Source organism: Tachyglossus aculeatus, chromosome 10 (genome assembly GCF_015852505.1).
Source record: "Tachyglossus aculeatus isolate mTacAcu1 chromosome 10, mTacAcu1.pri, whole genome shotgun sequence".
Taxonomy (NCBI): domain Eukaryota; kingdom Metazoa; phylum Chordata; class Mammalia; order Monotremata; family Tachyglossidae; genus Tachyglossus; species Tachyglossus aculeatus.
Genome location: NC_052075.1, coordinates 23,526,070 through 23,550,798, shown reverse-complemented (window position 1 = coordinate 23,550,798; position 24,729 = coordinate 23,526,070). Strand labels below are relative to the sequence as shown.

Genomic DNA, 24,729 nt, shown 5'->3' with positions numbered 1-24,729 from the left:
AAGGCGATGACAATGAGTGTGGGAATGCCATATCTAACTCCTACTTGTGTATTCTCTCCCAGCACAGGAGAGATTTCTGCACACGGTAAACACTTAATGAATACTATCACTACTGCAATTACTCCCTAGGTTTTGAACAAAAGGGTGATACTATTATAAATCTAGCTTGAAAATTTTCTCCAATTTTATCTGGAAAGTACAGAGTTCTCAGCTTTTCAGAATCAAAACTGGAAGTTTAGGGTCACTCAGGCTGCTGGTCGGTCACCTTTGAAAATGTGACAAGTGCCAAAGCAGAACAAAAGCAAACAACCCAAAATCTATGAATGAGTGTGGCATTAATTAAGATCCTGCATGTCATCAGAATAGAGCAATAAACAGAAATGCAAGGGTTTTCACTGAACTAATTACACAGACACTCAAGGAGCATAGATTTTGGCACTCCTGTAGAAATGCTGATCAACAACTGGATCAGTTAATAGTACTTTTAGAGCACATAGTGGAGCAAAGGACTGGACTAAGTGCTTGTGGAAGAAGCACTCTCAAATATCCTTTCCCAGGCTTTGGTAATAGGACTCTTTCCCCTGCTACTCAAATCCAGAAGACAACTGTTCCAGGACAGTTTTTTTTTCTTTTTGGGGAAAACTGCTCCAGTAAAAACAATAATGTCAGTAGTGTTGTTCATTTCAGAGAACATATTGCCATCTCCATAATAGACATACGTATCTCAATGGAGGAGAAATTAAAGTGAAGGGGTGATTTTCAATGAGCTACGACAGTGGTTTCTGAAGTAGATGGGGCCTTTAAACAGGTTTCTTTATCAAGAGTTTTACTTCAGCTTGCCAGGCAAATAAATCTTAACGTATCAGAACAAATCAATTTGGATAAAAAGGTGATTATTTATGACAGCCACATTAATAAATGGAAAGGCAGCATTCTGTTTATGATCTCCTAATTAGGGGCATGCTTATCCTCAAATATTTTCCAGCTAATTCCAGCCCTCAAACATTTTCTTTGTTTTGTCCACCTTGATTTTGCTTTTTCTCTCGCCAAGGCCAAGGTGTATTTTAGGTCTGAGATATGAGGAGAATTTGTAAGTTCTCGTTTGGGCCCTTGGGAAAACTAGCCAGCAATGGGGTTCACACCTTACTCATGCTCTGCAGCACTTCTGAGGGAAGCAGATCAGGTTCCCGGACTGTACCCTGCTCAGGGCAGAGTCCTCATTATCTCAATCCAGTATCTGACTACACAACTGTAACGAAGCACCGTGAGGTGGTTAAGCATTTTGCAAAATGTTTAAAGGAGACCTCATTAGAACTAAATAGGCCATCTCCCTGGGGTTCATCAAATGAATGAGTTCTAAAGGAAGGATGAGAATACACATTTGACTGCGTTTTTATGTCCTCTTATTTATTTTATAAAGGGTTTCGCAGAAAATAATATATGTCACTTTAGAGTGGATTTTTCTCCACAGGAATTACACTCTCCCAAGTGCTCTACACACTGAATTGAATTGAACTGAATTGTACATAGTGCTCTGCATATAGTAAGTGCTCAATAAACACCACTGATTGATTGATTGATTAAATATAAGTAACATTTCAGAAATAGCATTATGGCACTTTGCCCAACAATCTGATCATATGAACAGAAACCTGGAGAAACATGGAGATGTACAGGTTTGGGTTACGGCTTTGCCATCGGCTTTCTGGGCAACCTTAGGCAAAGTCCCTTAACAACTCAACCAAGCCATTGTGTTCCAGTTGTCCTGTGTGTAAAACTCCTTCATTACTTGACAAAAATATGTGTATTCATTTGTGAAGAGTTTTGAACCCCCTTGAAAGGGGGCACTATAGAAATGCAAGGTATGATTAGGAAAAAAAATACAGGTGGTGAGTTGCATAATTTGGCCAAACTGGTGGACAAAAATTAAGAAACCCAGAAGTCCTGGGGCTAAACATCAGCTTGATTTCCTGATAGAATTCTAGGATTTTGAATTTTCCTTGGTGATGTATCGCTGATATTCCAATTTAATATTTGTGACATCAAAAATCATCTGCCAAGAAGCAATTATGCCATGTACAGAGTAATTATGATTACTGAATGACTAAGGCAGGAGGTCTATAATAATGTGTAAAAGCTTCCAGTCACAGTGAAAGTGCACAGATAATAGGCAATTATGGAAAATTCAGAGAAAGTTCATAGAGGGTAAATGAGATTTTAAGATAAGACTAATGACAAAGTTTTCTAAAAATCTTGACCCCATGGTATAAGGAGGCAAAACAAAGGCCTGTGTCGATCCCACCGTACCAAAGGTTAAAAAGAATCACTCAATCAATCAATGGTACTTATTGATCACTTACTGTGTGCAGAGCACTGTACTAAAGCACCTGGTAAAATAAAATGCAACAGAGTTGGTCAAAGTGACCCCTGCCCACAAGGAGTTTTACAGTCTACAAGGAGATTCATAAAGTTCCACTCTTCATTCCTGAAGCCACAGAGAGCAACAGTGGCAATAGTGACATCTTCCTAGACAAGGAACAACCTATCATATAATAATAATAATAGTAGTAATAATAATGGTATTTGTAAAGTCACCTCTCAGGGTCGCACCTGGAGAGTTTCCAGTACTCTACCAGTCTCATCTATGGGAGGGAGAGTCGAGCAGAGGCCTATCCATTCCATTCTAGCTTGGGCAGTGGCTAGTGAGTGGAAGGCAATCTGCTACAAGTCAAAACTCACCTGTGCTGGGCAGCAGCGGCATGGGAGAGAGTCGAGGGCATAGACTCGGGTTTACTGCACAGAAGGAGGCAATGGTAAACCGCTTCCATATTTTTACCAAGAAAACTCTGTGGATACACTACCAGAACAACTGCAGATGGAGGTGGGGCATTCTGGGAGAGATGAGTCCATGGCGTCGCTAAGGGTTGGACACGACTTGACAGCATAAGACAACAACAACAATTTGTTAGGTGCTTACTACGTGCCAGGCACAGTACTAACCCCTGGGGTAGATACAAACAAATTAGGTTGGACCCAGTCCTGTCCTGCATGGGGCTCACAGTCTTAATCCCCATTTTACCGATGAGGTAATTGAGGCATAGAGAAGTTAAGTGACTTGCCCAAGACCACACAGCAGACAAGTGGCAGAGCGGAGTTCAAAACCCATTACCTTCCGATCGTGCTTCTAGGCACACACACATACACACACACTCATTTTGAGGGTTCCCGCATATAGAACAGGAGAAAAAGCCCAAAACATCCTAGGACAGAGATTCTGCTCCCTCCTTGAGAGATACCTGCAGGGAAAGCTTGCACTCTCTTAGAGAACTCATTCATTCTCATGGCTTCAACTACCATCTCTATGTGGATGATTTCCCAATCTAGATTTCCAGCCCTGAACTCTGTCCTTCTCTGCAATCTCACATATCCTCCTATCTTCAGGACATCTCTACTTCGATGTCCCACCAACACCTCAAACTTAACATGCCCAAAACTGAACTCCTCATATTCCCACCCACCCATAATAGACAGCACCATGACCCTCCCTGTATCATTAGCCTATAACCTTGGCATTATCCTCAACACACCTCTCTCATTCAACCCATATATTCAATGTCTCCATATCTTGTCAGTTCAACCTTCACAACATCGCTAAAATCCAACCTTTCTCCTCCATCCAAACAGCTGCTACACTGATTCAAGCACTTCTTCTACCCTGCTTTGATTACTGTATCTGCCTCCTTGCTGACCTCCCTGCCTCCTGTCTCTCCCCACTTCGGTCCATGCTTCACTCTACCGCCCAGATCATTTTTCTACAAAACCATACAATGCGCTGTTCAAGAACCTCCAATGGTTGCCCATCCACCTCTGCATCAAACAGAAAGCCCTTACCATTGTCTTTAAAGCACTCAATCACCTTACCTCCTCCTACTCAGCGAAGCAGCGTGGCCTAGTGGATACAGCACGGGCCTGGGAGTTAGAAGAACTTGAGTTCTAATCCTGCCTCTGCCACTTTTCAGTCATTCACTCACTCAGTCATATTTATTGAGTGCTTACTGTGTGCAGAGCACTGTACTATGCACTCGAGAAAGTACAATGTAACAATGAAAAGAGACATTCCCTGCCCACAGTGACCTTCCAGTCTAGAGGGAGAGACAGACATTAATATATATATATATATATATATATATATGTGTATATATATATGAATGAATAAATTACAGATATGTACATAAGTGCTGTGTGGCTGGGAGGGGAGATAAATAAAGGGAGAATGCCAGGGAGATGCAGGAGGGAGTGGAAGAAGAGGAAAGGAGGGCTTAGTCAGGGAAGGCCTCTTGGAGGAGATGGGCCTTCAATAAGGCTTTGAAGCGGAAAGGAGAGTAATTGTCTGTCGGATTTGAGGAGGGAGGGCATTCCAGGCCAGAGGCAGGACAAGGGCAAGGGGTCAGCAGCAAGATAGATGGGATCGAGGCACAGTGAGAAGGCTAGAACTAGAGGAGGAAAATGTTCAAGCTGGGTTTTAGTAGAATAGTGAGATGAGGTAGGAGGGGGTAAGGTGATTGAGTGCTTAAGGCCATTTGGTAAGGGAGATTTTGTTTGATGTGGAGGTGGATGGGCGACCCCTGGAGTTTCTTGAGGAGTGGGAAAACATGTTCTGAATGTTTTTGTAGAAAAATAATCTGGGCAGCAGAGTGAACTATGGACTGGAGTAGGGAGAGACAGGAGTCTGGAGGTCAACAAAGAGGTTGATAGAGTAATCAAGGCAGGATAGGATAAGTGATTGTATTAATATGGTAGCAGTTTGGATGGAGGGGAAAGGGTGAATTTTAGTGATGTTGTGAAGGTGGATCTAACAGGATTTAGTGATGGATTGAATATGTGGGTTGAAGGAGAGAGAGGAGTCAAGGATAACGCCAAAGTTCCGGGTTTGTGAGACTGGAAGGATGGTGGTGCCATCTACAGTGATGAGAAAGTGACCGGGGGGACAGGGTTTGGGTGGGAAGATGAGTTCTGTTTTGGATATGTTAAGCTTGAGATGATGGGAGGACATCTAAGTAGAGATGCCTTGAAAGCAGGAGTAAATGTGAGACTGCAGAGAGAGAGAGTCTAATTTTTCTGTTACTTAGTTACCTCGTCTGTAACGGCATTATACTGAGAGTCCCATGTGGGACAGGGACTGTGTCCAACTCGATTTGCTTATATCCACCTCAGTGCTTAGTACAGTGCCCAGGACACAGTAAACACTTAACAAATACCACAATTATTATTTCCTTACATCTCTGAGCTCCTATTATACCCCAGCAAGTACACTGTGATCATCTAAATGCCAAACGCAATCTTGTCTATCTCACCACAAACCACTCACCCACATCCTTCATCAGTTTTGGAATTCCCTCCCCCTTCACAGGCAACATTCACCCCTCCTTCTAAGCCTTATTAAAACTACATCTCCTCCAAGAGGCTTTCCCTAAGTCCTCATTTCCTCTTCGCCCATGCCCTTCTGCATCACCCTTGTATTTAGATTTAATCATCCCCATCCCCGTCAGCCCCAAAGCACTTCTGTACACACCCATAATTTATTCATACATTGTATATTAACATAATGTTGAACAAATATCAATTAATTAACAGATACATTAAAGTCTGTCTCCCCCTCTAGGCTGTAAGCTCTCTGTGGGAAGGGAAGATGTCTACCAACTCCATTACACTGCACTCTCCTAAGTGCTTAGTACAGTGTTTTGCACACATTAAACACTTAATAAATATGATCGGTCAATTGATTACATGGTTTGTCAATCACTCACCTGGTAATATTGGCTGGAATGGGAGGAAACTGAGCAAAGGGAGGCATTTTTAAAAAAGGGGGAAAATTCCAGGGCAACAAGGAGAGTTAGGTCTTACAAGGCTTCCTGGAGGGAAGGAAGTATGCACGGTGATCTATCAATCGATCCACTAAGAGTATTTATTGAGCACCGACTATATGTTTAGGAGAAAAAATCTTTGCACTCAAAAAGCTGACAATCTAGTCTGGAAGGTAGACACAAAATAATTACAGACCAGAGAAAAAAAGAGGATGGAAAAATAGATATGTGGATGCGAAAACTATTAAATAATAGCATACGAAAGCCTCTAGGAAATGCTGTCGGTAGTCGTAAAGATATAAATATCAGACATGGGAGGGTCTGGCTCGAGAAAAAGGAATAATCAATCAGGGAATGTCTCTTGGAGATGGGGTGATTTCAGAAGGACTTTGGAGATGGTGAGAGCTGTGGTCTTTTCCCCTCCCCCAACCCCACAGCACTTGTGCACATATCTGGAAGCAGCGTGGCTTAGTGGAGAGAGCCCAGGCTTGGGAGTCAGAGGTCATGGGTTCTAATCCCGGCTCCGCCACTCGTCAGCTGTGTGACTTTGGGCAAGTCAATTCACTTCTCTGGGCCTCAGTTACTTCATCTGTAAAACGGGGATTGAGACTGTGAGCCCCACGTAGGACAACCTGATTACCTTGTATCTACCCCAGTGCTTAGAATAGTGCTTGGCACATAGTAAGCGCTTAGCAAATACCATCATTATTATTATCATTATTATTATATGTAATTTGTTTATTTGAATTGGTGTCTGTCTCCTCCCCTGTAAATCGTAAGCTCACTGTGAGCATGGAACATGTCTGTTTATTGTTGTATTGTACTACCCCAAGAGATTAGTACAGTGGCCTGTACACAGTAAACACTCAATAAATACGAAAATGAATGAATGAATAAATAAATGAATTGTCAGATGACATTGAAGGGGGAGGAAGTTCTAAGCAGAAGGAGGGAGTAAGCAAGGGGCTGGAGGCAAGAGAGTAGAGAACAAGGCAGATGGGAGATAAGCTTGAGAGGAAGGGTGTGTGGATGGCATGCCCACAGGAGATCTTAGAGAATAGCTGTGTTTCAGAGGGGCAGATCTCCTGTGAAAGTTTAGGAACAAGAACCAGATTGAATTTATGTAATTATTCCTGCACCTGATTCCAGATTTTTGTAAAAACTACGCGTTATCTCTTTACGATCCACTGATTAGAATTAATGTCTTTCTTCCTCTCTAGACTGCGAACTCATTGTGAGCCAGGAGCCAGGAACGTGTCTACCAACTCGGTTGTGTTGTACTCTCCCAAGAGCTTAGTAAAGTGCTCCCAGACAGTAGGTACTTAATAAATATCACTGGTTGACTGATTAATTGGCCAAATTGTGTGTGGGGACCTGTGGCATGAGAGGCCCATGTTGGGGCATTCGGCATTCCTCCAAAACCTCAACAACCGGCACTGATGTTGCAGACCTGGCTAACAGAACCCCAAGCGCTTCCTCTCTGTGGGGCACTAAATCTTCAAGTCACAGGATGGTGGCAACAAACTTCTAGGCAATTTTGGGGTGCATTATCATGGAGCCCCAAGGGAGAACCTACCCTGGCTGTATATTGCCATGGCTCTCTAGCCCCTTGGTCAATCAATTAATCAATAGTATTTATTGAACACTTACTATGTGCAGTGCACTGTACTACGAGCTTGGGAGAGTACAGAATTAGAAGACGCATTCCCTGCCCATAACAAACTTACAGTCTAGAGGGGGAGACAGACATTAATATGGATAATTTAATTATTTATAATACATGATATATAATTTAAAGATATGTACATAAGTGCTGCGGGGTTGAGGGTGGAAAGAGTATCAAATGTCCAAAGGTCACAGAACCAAGTGCACAGATGATGCAGAAGGGAGAGAGAGCTGGGGAAAAAGACTGCTTAATTGAGGAAAGCCTCAGGCGAGATGTGAACTTAATAATGCTCAGAAGGTGGAGAGAGTGGTGGTCTAGTGAATATGGAAGGGTAGGGAGTTCCAGATAGATAGACGAGATCGGGGCACAGTAAACTGGCTCTAGAGGAGCAGAGTGTGCAGACTGGGCTGTAGTTGGAGATCAAAAAGTGAGGTGAGGTGGTGTTAGAAGTCCTAGCTCGAAAAGTGACCAGAAATGCTGCACATGCAACATCAAAGGGGAATTAACAGAATGGTTACCACTGCAACTCTGGCGACTAAATAATCAGGTCTGGCCACGAGCCCATAATAGAATTTCTCTTTGGTTCAAAGATGATGCTGCTGATGGTGAGATTGGGCCCGTGAGAGTGTTAATGCTTTGTGTGGCGAAACTGAGTGTCTCACTTCACAAAGTGCACAATCAGAGCCAGGCAACAGGAGGACAGGAAACCATTTCTCCTGTTTTATGTGTTTTTCCACTGCCCTGACCCCAAGAAAGAGGGCCCCTTGGGAAGCATAGTATTCTTGCTCCTGGCTTCCTGGAGTGTGGCAGAGGATGAATTTCAATCTTCTCTGGGGGGGGGGGGTGTCTATGCCTGTTTCTCTACCACTCCACCGTTACTTGCAAATTGCAAATGCTCCTTCCGATGGGCGACATTATGTGACAGTGGAAACAATCATCCTGGGGAAAGAAGGGTACCACTTGCAGCCCTGGTGCCGGCCTGAGGTGGGACCAAGTGGAAAGCCCGGAGAGAGGCTGTGAGACAGGGTGATAATAATTTATAATAATTGTGGTGATTGTTGAGTGCTTACTATGTGTCAGGCACTGTACTAAGCACTGGGGTAGACACAAGGTAATTGGGTTGGACACAGTACCTGTCCCTCATAGGACTCAGCGTCCTAATGTAAACGAGGGTGTCTAGAGACAGGCTCTGGATGGCTCTTGATTCTGGAGAGATCTTTTCTCATCCAAGCAGTTGTTATTGGGGGGCAGAAGGAAGGGCGGCATTTCTCTAGACAAGAAGCTCGTTGTGGGCCTGGAATACATCTACCAACTCTGTTGTATTGTATTCCCCCGAAGCTCTTAGGACAGTGCTTTGCATGCAGTAAGGGCTCAATTTATTCATTCATTCATTTGATCGTATTCACTGAGCACTTACTGTGTGCAGAGCACTGTCCTAAGTGCTTGGAAAGTACAATTCAGCAACAACTAGAGACAATCCCTACTCACAACGGGCTCACAGTCTAGAAGGGGGAAGACAGGCATCAAAACAAGTTAACAGGCATGAGGAGAATCAAGGTATATAAATAGAGTTATAGATTCATTCATTCATACATTCAATCATATTTATTGAGCGCTTACTGTGTGCAGAGCACTGTACTCGGTGTTTGGAAAGTATAATTCGGCAACAAATAGAGACAATCCCTACCCAGCAACAGGCTCACAGTATAGATCTAAACACATCATTAATATAAATAAATAGAACAATAAATATGATTGACTGATTGATCGATTGGATCGATCGTTTCAAAGTCAGGCAATAACTGAGATTACTGGTAGAAGGGACTAGCTCATGGAACACCATGAGGTGTGTAGAAGGGACTAGCTCACAGAACACCATGAGGTGTCAGGATATGAAGAAATAATAATAATAATAATGATGATTATGGCATTTATTAAGCGCTTACTACGTGCAAAGCACTGTTCTAAGCGCTGGGGAGGTTACAAGGTGATCAGGTTGTCCCACAGGGGGGCTCACAGTCTTAATCTCCATTTTACAGATGAGGTAACTGAGGCACTGAGAAGTTAAGTGACTTGCCCAATGTCACACAGCTGACAATTGGTGGAGCCGGGATTTGAACCCATGACCTCTGACTCCAAAGCCCATGTTCTTTCCACTGAGCCACGCTGCTTCTCTTAATGGCTGCAGTGGTACCTTCCAGTCATCAGAGGGTACCATTGGGCATTATGCTGGCATCCTTTTGGCACAAAGCCCTTAATGAAAAGGGGTTAGGCACAGCCTGCACCGCTCCCCCCCACTATGCAGCTCCTAATCCTGCTTAATTCCCCAATCTAACAATCGTTGGCATTTACTGAGTGCTTACTTTGTGGAGAGCACTGTACTAAGCACTTGGGAGAGTGTACTACAGTAGAGTTGGCAAGCAGCCAAGCATCTCCTTGCCTTTTAAAGGGTGCCACTTGATGGTATTTTCTGGGCTACAATTGCATTGCATGAAGTTTCCTTCTCTATTTGTCTCTCTCAGTTCACCAACTCCACCATTTTTTCTCTCAAATCAGAAGTGGCTATAGCAAAGCGGGAGATTTTGGGCAGTAGGAATAGTGAGGTCCCTGGTGTTACACAGTAGCATTGATGCTGCAAAATAAATAAACCAGACTAAAAAACACGCAGAATAAAGGGGAGGGGCCGGGGCATGGGCTTGAAGTCTGGGGACAGCTAGGTCAGGTGGATCAGGAATTGGAATGGGGCAGGAGAAGGGAGGGGACAGAAGCTGGAATGGGATGGGACTACTTCCTTGACAAATTGACATAAGAAGACACCCACACAGCAATCACTTCAAGGAAAATGATTCCAACTGGGCCGCTGTGGACACAGAAGAGCCCCACGTGCCAGAAACAGGGAGGGTTTTTTTTACCATCAATCCTGGCACTACTTTCTTGATTAGGGCCGAGTATGAGGGTTATACAAGGGTTAGATGGGCCCCATTAACTGTGAACCCCTCATCAGTAGTATTAGCGATGGTACGTATTCAGAGCTTACTGCGTGTGCAGAGCGCTGTACTAAGTGCTGGGAGAGAATACATAGTTGGGAATTAGGCACAGTCCCTGTCCCTCAGGGAGCTCACCCAGCATTTCTTTACAAACACTTCCATTTTACATCCTTCAGCCTCATCCTTTAGATCAAGGATTTTACTTCAAGCCTCAAGTAATGTGCATATGGCAGTGGGGGAGTCAGCAGGAAGTCTACTCCTCCTGAGGATGCTTGCCATATTGAATGAAGAAATGCATGACTAGAGAAGCAGCGTGGCTCAGTGGAAAGAGTACGGGCTTGGGAGTCAAAGGTCATGGGTTCTAATCCCGGCTCCACCACATGTCTGCTGTGTGGCCTTGGGCAAGTCACTTAACTTCTCTGTGCCTCAGTTACCTCATCTGTAAAATGGGGATTAAGACTGTGAGCCCCACCATGGGACAATCTGATCACCTTGTATCTACCCCAGCACTTAGAACAGTGCTTTGCACATAGTAAGTGCTTAACAAATGCCATTATTATTATTATTATTTATAAACTCTGTGCTCCTTATGAGGCCATAATAAAAATGCAGATTCTTAAAAGACCAAGAAACCCTGATATGTGTTCTGACCCCTTCTTCTTTTTCTCCATAAAGCCGAAGTACACTATCAAATTTTCACTTAGGATCCCTTTAAAAAAAAGATCTCTCCAGGCTAGGAGATAGAAGCGACACATGGGTGAGCCCACTGTTGGGTAGGGACTGTCTCTATATGTTGCCAACTTGTACTTCCCAAGTGCTTAGTACAGTGCTCTGCACACAGTAAACGCTCAATAAATACGATTGATGATGATGATGATGATGGGTGTCATTGATCCCCTCTGTTCTCCCCAACCAGCCCAACAAGATTCTGACTGTGGGGATTCATTAGCCCCACAACTTCAGGGTCCATTTTCCACCTCTTGCACAGTTTCCACCAATTCCTTGAGCTTTTGGGTGGACCACAGAAGAGCCACCAATCTCTGATCCAAATAGGCCCCCAAGCTAATCTTTCCAGCTCCACTTGTTACTCAGCACTCAGAGTGCTGATTCAGAGGGAGGGAAGGAGGAAGGGAGCAAGGAGGGAGGGAGAGGTGGCTGTGTGACAAAGAGGGGCAGGGTTTGAGGGAAACATTCAGGCAGGATGTGGGAGTAGAGGAAAGGGATGGGCAGGGCAGGGTGTTTCAGAGCCATTGCATAGGGCGCACTGACTTGGGGGCCTAAGTACACGCGAGAAGCTTGTATCTATCCTTGTGCTTAGTGGAGAGCCTGACACACAGGAAACACTGAACAGGTACCGTAAACAAAGAACCCAGAACTCAAAATGGTGCCCGATGCCCGAGGGAAGATGCCCCTGCCATGGCTGCAGTATTGGGCTCGCCTCCCTTCAAAGCCCTACTGAGAGCCCACCTCCTCCAGGAGGCCTTCCCAGACTGAGCCCCCTCCTTCCTCTCCCCCTCCTCATCCCCTCCGCCTTACCTCCTTCCCCTCCCCACAGCACCTGTATATGTTTGTACATATTTATTACTCTATTTATTTATTTATACATATTTATTCTATTTATTTTATTTTGTTAATATGTCTTGTTTTGTTGTCTGTCTCCCCCTTCTAGACTGTGAGCCCGTTGTTGGGTAGGGACCGTCTCTATATGGTGCCAACTTGTACTTCCCAAGCACTCTGCACACAGTAAGCGCTCAATAAATGCGATTGAATGAATGAATGAATGACCCACCAACATTGTTTTGGGGTACTGGGCAGGGGTCTGTTTGGTTTTGTCTGGAGCTGGGGCTGGGGCCAGTCAGATTTCTAGCTGGGCTAGTGGTTACATCCAATTTTCACAAACATCTATTCCCCTTTCCACTATTATCATGTGAATTGTTTTCCTCCAATTTAGAGTCACTTGGTAACTCATAAAAGAGTAGAGCATTTGGAGTGTCTTTTCAGCCTTCCAAGCCCACTATTCTCTCACTCGGTCCAAACAATAAGTCGGCACCAAAGTTGAACCCAGTGAAACTCAACTGCAAATTATGCAGTAGAATAATGGACTATTTCAGGCTGCTGCCAGGATTGGAGATGGCCTTTTTTTTGAGCAGAGGTGTCAGAAAGATCAAGAAATGAAGAGACAGAATCGAACGCTGTCCGGTTCAGCCTCTAGCAAATGCAACACTCCAGTCAAAGGTGATCTCTGTGTACAAAATGTGAGAGTGACTGCCTGTCATTTATTGGTCTTTTTAATAACATTGGCTCACAGATATTAAGTTCACTGCCAGTAAAATCATCTTGGAACCCAAATTGGCATAAGATATATAATAGTGTGTGTGTGTGTGTGTGTGTGTGTGTGTGTGTGTATTGTGTGAACGTACACATATATACACTTATATAGACCATATAGATCTGTCTACGATGAGTTCTAAAATGGACGAGCCAGTCACATTTTTGGTGTGTGCCACAGAGTGATTAGTCCTTGCTGAATTTGTGACTTGCCACTTTGTCCAGGTTTCCCTGAGAATGTTCAGATTGGTTCTTCACTTGGGATTGCTGTCTGCCTGGGAAAAAAAAAAAAACAGACTGGATGTGTTGTCTCGAAATTGAGTGTTTACTTTGTTCACATTTACCATTTGAGCTACAAATGCTCTCGCTACAATCAACATGTCATATCTGTTCACTCGAAGAAGTTGGAAAGTGTATGCAAAGTATCAAAAGGAACACAGTTTAAGTTTTTTAAATGGAATGTAATTGTATCCCACTCAATTATTTCAAAATCACTGCACACACACCGCTGCAAATTCCCTAAAGAAGGAGGGAGGTGAAAGGTAGGATGTCATCCCCTGAGCTCAGCGAACAACAGCATTCCAGTGGAGAAGGATCAAGCTGCAGTTTAAGTCATTCTTTCGAATGTTTAGCAGAGCAATGAAGCTCTCGAGAGAGGCGCGGTCTATGAATTCTGGTTCCATTTTATGCAGTTGGGTAGGACGAGAGAAAGAAATTAATGTATCCATTTCCCTGTCTATTCCCAGATAAGAGGTAAGTGAAATTGGATCTGGCCCGGACCTGTTAGGACGGACAGGGTTGGGTAGGGACTTGGAAGTAAACCTTCCACAGAAGCTCTTCACCTGATTAGTCCCCAGGGGATGATTTAATGCCATTAGATATAAATTTATTTGCCTGATTAATACACTGAATCTTTACTAAGATCATGCAAACACTTCGGAAACCCAGGTTACAATTCCAATATCACTCCGAATTGAGTACTTCTCGGTGCCTCTGAGAACACTTTTTAAATTTCCTGATAGGTGTATCAAAACTGGAACATCATCATCATCATCATCATCATAATGGCATTTGCTAATTGCTTACAATGTGCCAAGCACTGTTCTAAGCACTGGGACAGATACAAGGCAATCAGGTTGTCTCAAGTGGGGCTCACAGTCCTAATCCACATTAGGGAACTGAGGCACAGAGAAGTTAAGTGACTTGCCCAAAATCACACAGCTGATGTGGCGGAGTGGGATTAGAACCCATGACCTCAGATTCCCAAACCCCTGCTCTTTCCACTAAACCACACTGCTTCTCTAATACTTGGGTGTGGGGTTCATGTGATTCCATGTTTCCTGTACAAGCACTGTCTCCCTCTCTCAAAGACCCACTCAAAGGAGGAATTAATAACTTCTTATATTTTCAAAGTTGATGGACACATAATTGGATTTTAAGGGGTGAGGGGTGGAGGTGACTATGTCCTTTGTTCTCCTAATAATAAGTATAAATATTTCCAAAAGATGAACAAACATTTGATTTATAAGATTAGGAAAATGCTCCACATGTCAATATTCAGTTCAACCTAATGAACCTAGATGCACTTCTGACATTATTTTAATTAGCAAACTTCATTGTTGAGAATTAAACTGGAAAAATTTTAAAGACTCCTAGAGAATAAACTCCAATCATTAACGCATTTAGAGAAGCAGCATGGCTCAGTGGAAAGAGCCCGGGCTCTGGAGTCAGAGGTCATGGGTTCAAATCCTGGCTTCCCCAATTGTCAGCTGTGTGACTTTGGGCAAGTCGCTTAACTTCACTGTGCCTCAGTTCCCCCATCTGTAAAATGGGGATTAAGACTGTGAGCCCCCTGTGGGACAACATGATCACCTTGTAATCTTCCCAGAGCTTAGAACAGTGCTTTGCACATAGTAAGCACTTAATAAATGCCATTATTATTGTTATCCCGCAAAAATTAGAAGGTGATAACAGTGAAAATATTCCTTTTTTCTACAACAGTTCTCAGCAAAGGACTGTGATCTCCACTTGGGACAGGGAGTGTATCCGACCTGATTAACCTGTAGCTACCCCAGTGCCTAGACAAGTGCTTGACACCTAGTAAGTGCTTAACAAATACCATAATTTTTATTAGATTGTTGGGGACATGAATTAAAACATCATAATGCTCCTGGGATGATGGGGTAGTTTCTATTATTAGTAGCAGCTTACTGATTTGAAAAATAATCAAGATATGGGGTGATACACTCTGTGTCACCCTTTACAAAATCAATGGTGGAGATCAAACTCAAGATTCCAACTTTGAGTTAAAGTAAAAGGAAACCCACCTTAGCATCAAATTGGGTTTTTTTTTTTCTATATATGGATTTCTCATCTTCTAAAACTTTAGTTCAATTCCAAAAATATCTCCATTTTCCTGGAAAAGTTAGTGTCTTTACAATGAACACCACATGACTGTTGTATCTGCAGGAGGCTATATTTATTCTTTGAAAAGACTTCCCTACTGGAATACGTACCTTTTGGTCCCAGTCTGCAATGGTCAAATTTAACCATCAATACTGCGCTAAATACCTGAAGTACTGTGGTCTAACAGAAAGAGCACAGTACTGGGAATTGAAGACCTGGTTTCCAATTCCAGCTCTGTCGCCTTCTCTGTGACCCCCACCATGAGAGGTAAGTTATTCGACCTCTTCTGGCCTGTCTCCTTACTTGTAAAATGAGGATAAATACTACCTTTCTCCCTACAGTTCACAGGAATATTCTGAGACTAAAATAAATCAATCGACGAATATTTACTGAGCATTCACTATGGGTAGAATGTTTTGTCCTAAGCACTTGGGAAAGTTCAACAGCTGATGTGAATGCTGCTCTCGAGAAGCTTACAATCTAACAGGGGAGACAAACATAAAAATCAATTATAGGTAGTGGGGAGTTTTGGTCCCAAGGAAATTGCAGAAGTGGCAGGAGAGGGGCAGCATGCCTAGTAGCAAGAGCACAGGCTTGGGAGTCAGAGGTCATGGGTTCTAATCGCGGTTCCACCACTTGTCGGCTGTGCGATCTTGGGCAAGTCACTTCTCTTTGCCTCAGTTACCTCATCTGTAAAATGGAGATTGAGACTGTGAGACCCACGTGGGACAACCAGATTACCTTGCATTTACCCCAGCACTTAGAACAGTAGTTAGCACCCAGTAAGCACTTAACAAATACCATAATTATTATTATTAAATATGGTGGAAAGATGAGATTAATCAGGGAAGGCCTCCTGGAGGAGATGTGATTTCAGAAGGGCCTTGAAGATGGGGAGAGAGGTAGTGTACCAGGTGTGAAGGGGGAGAGAGTTCCAGGAGGAAGGGATGACAGGAACAAGAGGTCAGTTGAAAGAGGGGTGAGGATGAGGCCCAGTGAGTGCCTGGTTGGTGTTAGAAGCAAGAAGGATGACAGCTGGGGAGCAGTGGGAGAGAAGCAAGGATAGGCAGAGAGAAGAGAGCTGATGAGCACCTCAAAACCAGTAGTCATAAGTTTCTACCTGATATGGAGAGGAATGGGCCACCTTGGAGCCTTCTGAGGAGAGGGAAGATGAATGCCAAATGAGGTTTTGGAAAACTGAACCATAGGCTGGAGATCAGCAATGTGAAACGACTTTGGAGAGACGTACTGTGAAAATATTAAAGCCCTGTGAAAATAAAGAGTCTTCGTGAACTCAAGACTAATCCTTTTAGGAAAAGCATCCATTCCAAATAAGACTTGACCCTGTTTCCACCAGGATGCCTGATATAAAGACACTCACCCGATGGTCAGGCTGCATTTCTGACTCTTTCCTCATTTTCTCTCCCCTCTAACCCCTTTGGGCCCCATTACCATTCTGTCTAAGACGACCGGGTTTCTGGTCACCTTCTCCTAACCCCACTAGTGAAAAAAGCACGGGCCTTGGAGTCAGAAGGACCTTTAAAATAATCAAAGTTAGCAGGAAACATATGTCAATACCCACGCCTGGAGGAAAGGAGTGGGGAGTCCAAATTTTAGAGACAGTACACTCACATTCGGAGAGCCAGATTTACACAGTCTGAAGGAGGAGCAAGTAGTTGCTGTTTTCCTCACCACGTTTCTCATTTTAAAATCCCACTGTTGCCACTGTCCAACTCCAAAAACTAGGGCAAATGCTCCACATGGAGGTGGCACCTACTATGGCAGGTGGCACTCAGTCACATTGTTTATCAATATTTCAAATCCCTCACAGTTGGTCTGTGATACTCATAATATTTGGGAGTACATTAATCACCTTTGGAAACTGTATTAATTCTTCCAGGCTTCAGGAATACCATTCCTATACACTAAGGGCATCAGAGAATTCCCTCAATTGGCAAAGGGACCACTTATTATCAATAAATTAATCATATTTATTGAGCACTTACTATGTGCAGAGCACTGCACTAAGCACTTGGGAGAGTACCACACAACAATATGACAATAAAACAGACACATTACCTGCCCATAAGGAGCTTAGAGTCTAGAACAAGCCATTATTTAAGATATTATCGTAGCTTAAACATCAGGAATATCACTACCAATGTGTCCACTAAGACATGTTGCCTGAGATGTATACATGTGAGTTTGCAATGAATGCAACAACTTCGTCCATTCTCAGCTCCACCGGGCCCTTTTTCTGAGAGTACCGGATCCAATTTGGGGTGCAGACTTTAAATACAACGTGGAAAAACCAAACAACAAAAATAATTTATGACATGAAAATTAGGTCTTGATGAGGAAATCTTAATAGAATTAGAATTATTTAAAATAGAGATGATTAAGGAAAAGGGGCAATTTAATACCTACAATTTTTTGAAGACTTTGTAAGAGAAAGCCATGTCCCAGTTTCATTCCAGGCCCTTAGAGGACTAAATGAGAGAAATCACATTTATGCTGCAGCAAGAGAATGTTCACTTGGACATCAGAAATAATTTCTTGACTATATGGGCAATTAGATCCTGGAACAGGCTACCAAAGGAAACTGTAGAGTCTTCATCTCTGGAGATCTTTTGGGAAAAAAAAAACAGACCATCTTTTGTTCTAATATGATTGAATCTCTCACCTATCTGGTGGCAGACATCTCTCAAGTGTCCTGTGGACCAATTATTTTAAAAAATAATTATGAAATTGAAATTCACATTTGCAGCAGCAGTATACTCTATTATTAGGAACCTTTTCATTAGAGTTATTCTCCAAAAACTGGAATGCCATGCAGATTTTTATGAAGTGACCCCGCTGTATCTTCAAAGGATGGCTTCATTTTGAATGTGTGCATTGTGATTTCAGTGCTGGCTAGAGGAAGCAGTCCTCCCTCCCGACCCCATTCTACCTTAGGACAGGGCGAGGGTTGGGAGGAGGCATGATGTATCTGATGGTAGAGAGGCTGTAGGTGTTGGGCAACGGGCTAAGCGGAGGGCGGGGAAGGATAAGAGGTGGTCAGAATCGGGGCCGGTCAGGGAAAGACGGATCATCCCTTCTTCAGCTGGCTGAGGGGCCAGGGTGAAATTAGTCTCACATCACTTCTCTTACCAACTCTGCTTGCTACTACACCTTGAAGACAGTCGCTCTGTTCCAAAAAGCATGCGGAGGTCAGAAGAGTAGCAAGAAAGACAATGGGAGCAAAACCTCAACAATGAAACCTTATCACAAGAGTTTACAGAATTGCCTTCTCTGGAAATTTTTAAGAGCAGCGGGGAGAGCTATCTTTCTGAGTTGGTAGCCCTGCCCAAGAGGCACGGGGATGAGCTAATGATTTTCCAAAATCTTTTCCAACCTTATGATTCGATGATGAATTTAGTGAGGATTAAGCTAGACACACTCAGACTCACAAAGTGTATCATATTTGTTTTTAATCCCTCGATCTGTGGAGAAAATATGACTCAATCACCGTTCACTCAATAGCCTTCCTTATCCAGTCAATCTCCGGTTTCTCCAAGAAAGATGCCAGACTCTAAGGTGATGCTCACTGACAGTCAAAGCACCCATAATCAAGCAATTTCCTCCATTAGCTGTAGGCTAAGAAAATGCTGTGCTTACCTGCCAGGAGGAGCAGGAGTGAGATCACAGAGTCATTACATAAGGCCTAATTTTTACTAGGCGAAAGACATGTATTTTATTAATCTTCTTTTCGGGTCTCAATCCCTCAGGGTCTTATTTAGAGCCACATTCTCTTCTGGCTCTCCATCCCTGAGGAGCTACTATTGATTTCAGAGTCAGGGCAAGATGGCAGGATGTGGATTTGACAGTTACAGTCATGGGTTCGAATCCCAGAGCCACCAATTGTCAGCTATGTGACTTTGGGCAAGTCACTTAACTTCTCTGGGCCTCAGTTCCCTCATCTGTAAAATGGGGATGAAGACTGTGAACCCGCCCTGGGACAACCTGACCACCTTGTAACCTCCCCAGTGCTTAGAACAGTGCTTTGCGCATAGTAAGCGCTTAATAAATGCCATCATTATTATTATTATTATTATTATTATTATTATTTCTATCATTAATCTGACTCAAGGACCTGAAATGCTTTAACTGCACAGTGAAGGGTTTGTATTTCCACTTTTCCTTTGTATTTCACTCTTCAGAATAGCATCAAGACTCAGACGCCAATCAGAGGCTAAACGTAAAAGTTTTTATATTTGTCCCACAATTCGCTACCTCTTTCCCAATAATCTACCTTGGAAAACTTTATAAAATTACATTAATTTAACCACAGCTTGCAAGAAGCCCACCACGAAACGATCGAAACTGCTGTAGTTTCAGCACGACAAAGCAAACAAGATGCCCATCAAAGTAAACAAACGTAAATCATTTGGCCTCAGTAACCCATACAAAAGTATTATCGACTCACTTATTCTGCCCCTTGTGTTTATCATCACCCAATACTGCCACAGTTTATTTCCCCACCTAAAAATTTGAGAAGTACACTTTAAAAATCACTACTTAATGGTCATGTGATCACAGCTTCCAAATCTTGATGTTTATACTGTAGACAGGATTTACAAAACAAAAAGAATGACCAACTGCCAGGCTGTTGAAGTTCGGAAAGAATACAGACTGTGTCTTTTGTAGGTTTTCACAGTGTCTGGTTCACTGAGGGAGCTAAATTAATCAATCAATCAATCTTTTCAGTAGCTTCAGAAAATGGCAGAATAAGAATTACATCCAAAGTTTAAACTGCCTCGAAGGAGAAATCACTACAGCAAAGGCTCTTAAAAACACTGGTGACTTTTTTTTAATGGAAGCAAAAATAAAACTTGGAAATAAGAATACTTTTTCTTATTGTTTTCATAAAACGAAAATGGGTGGACATGATCTCCAAGTTAAAATATTTTTAAATACTATCATTTGGGGGAAAGGGTCTGTAACTATGTAATCATGTTTCCATCCAATCAGTCTGAAAAGGAGAAACCTTATTCATGAGGCCATGTTGTGTGCTGGACAGAAGAGAATGACTGCTATACACAAATCAATACATGATATGTAGAATTCTTTATGAACCGAGTGAATTTTATCCACCCTTGACCTCAGCCAAATAAAAACATATTCAGGAAGTTTCTAGAAATATGTTTCTTGATTAAATAATATTGTTTACATTTATTTTCTGCAGTTTGCATTATAGGCCATTATTTAAGAAATTCTTTAAAATTCAAAGAAGAAACACAAAATTTTGGAAAATGATTAGCAAAATCTACTGTTATGCATGTTCAATAACTTTTTCCCACTGATGTTTCCAAGACAATGAGTTAACCAACGGAGTGGAATAGAGAGAGCGTGAATGTGTATGTGTGTTTGGGTACGTGTCCGCTAGCATATTAATTAATTCATTCAGTCCTATTTATTGAGTGTTTCTGTGTGTGAAACACTGTACTAAGCACTAGGGAGAGTACAATACAACAATATACAGACACATTCCCTGCCCATAATGAGCTTACAGACTAGAGAGAGAAGCAGTGTGGCTCAGTGGAAAGAGCACAGGCTTTGGAGTCAGAGGTCCTGGGTTCAAATCCCACTCCACCAATTGTCAGCTGTGTGACTTTGGGCAAGTCACTTAACTTCTCTGTGCCTCAGTTACCTCATCTGTAAAATGAAGATTAAGACTGTGAGCCCCCCGTGGGACAACCTGATCACTTTGTAACCTCCCCAGCACTTAGAACAATGCTTTGCACATAGTAAGTGATGACAATAAATGTCATCATCATTATTATTATTATTATGATTGATTGATTGATTGATTGACAGAGTAGAGGGAGACAGGAGACTGATCTTTCGCAGTTATTTAAAGCTAGTCTGACTGTAATGCCACATGTGGAAACCAAAGAGATTACAATCATTTGACGTATTCTGCATTTCTTTACCTTCAGAAAAGTGACTACTGGGGAAAACTATCCCCAAAATGCATAATGACACAATGAAGGGAGCAGCGTGGCCTAGTGGAAAGACTAACAACCTGGGAGTCAGAGGTGCTGGGTTCTAATCCTATCTCTGCCAGTTGTCTGCTTTGTGACTATGTGACTTCACTTCTTTGTGCCTCAGTTTCCTCATCCATAAAATGGGGATTTAATACCTGTTCTCCCTCCTACTTAGAGTGTGAGCCCCATGTGGGACAGGGATTGTGTCTAAACTGATTAACTTGTACCTATCCCAGGGTTTAAAACAGTGTGTGGCACACAGGAAGCTCTTAACAAGTATAATGAGAATAATAATAATAATAATAGTGAAAGTACATTAAAATAAACTTCCAAAGTACTCAGTGACCGTACTGGTTTTGAATTCCTCTCAAATATAGGGCAGTCTGAACTCAACTAAGGAAATCTCTAAGATGCCCTTCTCTGAATGTTTGCAATGTTATAAGGTGTGCTTTTAGAAATTAAGGAATGAACAGCCCAATTCTCGGGTTAAAAGAGAAGTGGGGGACAAAGGTAAGAAAGACTGTGAGCTCGATTTGGGTAGGGATTGTCTTTATTGCTATACTGTACTTTCCCAAGTGCTTAGTACAGTGCCCTGTACACAGTAAGGGCTCAATAAATACGACTGAATTAAAGAATTAATTTTGGTTTATTTATAATATCCTTTCCCCTCTATGAACCGCACCTGGGCATAGGAGAGAGTCTAGGGTCGAAACTCAAGTTTACTGCGTGTTAGAAGGCAATGGTAAAAACACTTCTGTATTTTGACCATGAAAACTCTCTGAGTACACTACCAGAATGATTGCAGATGGATGTGGGACGTTCTGGGAGAGATGCGTCCATTGAGTCGCTGTGGGTTGGAAACGAATCGATTGCATAAGACAAGAAAAGACAATATCCTTAGCCCACATTACCGTGAAGTGCTTAGTACAGTGTTTTGTATACAGTAAGCACTCAATAAATTCAATTGAATGAATGTGAATTTGGAGGCCCTTTAAAACATGGGAGCATCTAGCTACGTCAACGCGTCAGGGATGAACAGCCCAATTCTCACGCTTGGAGAGTTTTGTGGGTTTGGGCAGGGAATGAGTCTACCAACTCTGTTGCACTGCATTCTTTTGAGCACTTAGTACAGTGCCGTGCACACAATAAGAACTCAATAAATACCACAGATTGATTGATTGATTGACAAAGGTAAGATTTTGGTGTATTTATATTTTTAGCCCATAATATCCTTAGCCCATATTGCTCTATAGATCTGAATTTGTATGTCCTTTAAAACATGAGAGCACCTAGATTAATAAAAACAACAACAACTTATTTCAGGCAACTCAATTTAAAAAGCACAATTAAACAAAAACATTTTAGTGTTTTTGTCTGAGCCATTTCACTGCAACACATTTTCAGAGAAACATCAAAATATTAGACCCACTGAGGTTTGTAAACCTAGTGTTACTGTAAAGTCTGACTTGGTATGTGAGAGGGATGAAAATGACTAAACTTGGAATTCACCTCAGATTATCCTCAGAACTTTGAAAGCTGCAGGACACAAGCTATAGGGAGGAGTGCTCATCAATCAATCAATCTATGGTTTTTATTGACTGCTGACTATTATGCAGAGCACTATACTAAGCGCTTGGGAGAGTACAATACAATAGATTTGGAAGATATGATTCCTGCTCTCCAGGAGCTTACAGTCGAGTCTCAAGAAGATTCACAGTCTCATGGGAGTGGCTGTGCCCCTCACGATGGCCACCACAAAACTCACAACCTTTGTGTCATTAAGTTAGCGCTTAATGAGTATAATGGTGGCTTGAGGCACAGCTAGTTTTGGAGTGGGGTGTGGGATGGGGGCTAGGAGGGGGGCAATGACAGCACTCAGGAACAGGCAAAAAGGTTCGAGTTACGAAGCATCACGGAATGAAGTCCCAAGCACCGTGATTCCGAGGGAGGCCGATCATGCGTGATGTCGGAGCGTTTCTCCCAGGGAACCCTGAATCCTTCACTTCCCCCGGAGTCCTGCTGCAGGTCCAGATAACCTCTAGTGCTGCACTGAGCTGTGAAATTTGGGGGAAGGAGGGAGCTGCAGTGGAGGAAGGGCTGCAAATTTTCTGAATGGACATAAAAGCGTCAGGTACTGAATCGGCTCCAGGCAGGGGGAGGGCAGCTGAAAACCCAACTGACTGTCTGTTGTTAAAACAGATGACTGGCCCCTCTAGTGCGGGGTAGGGGGTGAGCTGGGCTGGGAGGGTCACTTGGGGTGACAGATGGGGGTGAAACTGTGCTGAGAACTTTCATATGGATTGACAGAAAGATGTACAGAGTGTGTTTTCCAGGAGCTGCGAAAAATTGAAGAATCACATTTCGGTCACCCCTGCTACATATTCTATCAGGTTTTGCATGACTATTTGTCCATTTGGCACGGCAAGAGGCAATGAATAATGTCAGATGCACTGTTGCCATGGGGGCCCACATATGTTCTCACCAAGGAGAAAGAGGGCTATAGTAGTGGACTGGCTCCTACCTCCAGCAGCGGTGACCTCAGGGCCCTTAAGGATGGCGAAACGTTGATGGTGAGGACAGAGGTATTGAAAGCAGCTCCGCTCGCCTGTCTCCTGGGATGGGCCGTGATTCGGGAGGAAGGCAGAGAGGCTGGAAGGGAAGGGAAGGTGTCATGATCTAAAAACTCTTTGTTCGGTTTGTCAGGTGAGGTGGGGGTAGGAGTAAGGAAAAGGGGATTCCAAAGCCAGTGGGACTGAGTGAGATGAGGTGTGTCCCAGGGGCTCAAAAAATCATCACCTAGTTCCTAGTTTGGCTTCCATTCCTTCTGTAGAATTAGCCCCTCTCCTTCTAAGTCCCACCATGCCGTAGTCAATATGGCTTAGCGGAAAAAGCACAGGCCTGGGAGTCAGAGGACGTGGGTTCTAATCCTGGCTCCGCCACTTGACTGCTATGGGACCTTGGGCAAGCCACTTAACTTCTCTGTGCCTCAGTTACCTCATCTGTAAAATGGGGATTAAGACTGTGAGCCTCTCGTGGGGCAACCTGATTACCTTGTATCTACCCTAGTGCTTAGAACAGTGCTTGGCACATAGTAAGCGCTTATCAAATACATTATTATTATTGTTATTATTATCATTAGTCTGTGAGCCATATGTGGGAAAGGGACGGTTTGATCCAAGGGCATTCATCTACCCCAGCGCTTAGTTCAGTGCTCAGCATATAGTAGCGCTTACCCAATACCACAATTATTATTATTATTAATTATTATTATTTTATTATTACCCAAACCAGGAAGAGAAGCAGCAGCAGGACCAGGACTTGGTTGTCAAGGCAGGCACAAGACAGAAGCCAGGATTAGGGGGGATTGCGTGATGCTGAGTTTAGAGAATATGCTAAACCTCCAGAAAAATTTTAAATAATGAATAATTACATATAGGGAATAAAGACCTACA

The 24,729-nt window shown here is 42.9% G+C and overlaps 1 protein-coding gene and 1 non-coding gene across 3 annotated transcripts in view; one reads left to right on the top strand and one right to left on the bottom strand.

Moving 5' to 3' along the window:
- Positions 1–24,729, bottom strand: part of CTNNA2 (catenin alpha 2) — a 1,073,907-nt gene that overhangs the window by 1,045,703 nt on the left and 3,475 nt on the right. For both annotated transcript variants that reach the window (XM_038752080.1, XM_038752081.1), the window contains exon 2: positions 23,799–23,926. The gene's annotated coding sequence lies outside the window, so the exon portion shown is untranslated. The remainder of the gene's footprint in view (positions 1–23,798; positions 23,927–24,729) is intronic.
- On the top strand, positions 2,593–2,729 carry LOC119933767. Its single transcript, XR_005452640.1, has one exon. It is a non-coding gene; the product is annotated as a small nucleolar RNA SNORA7 (small nucleolar RNA).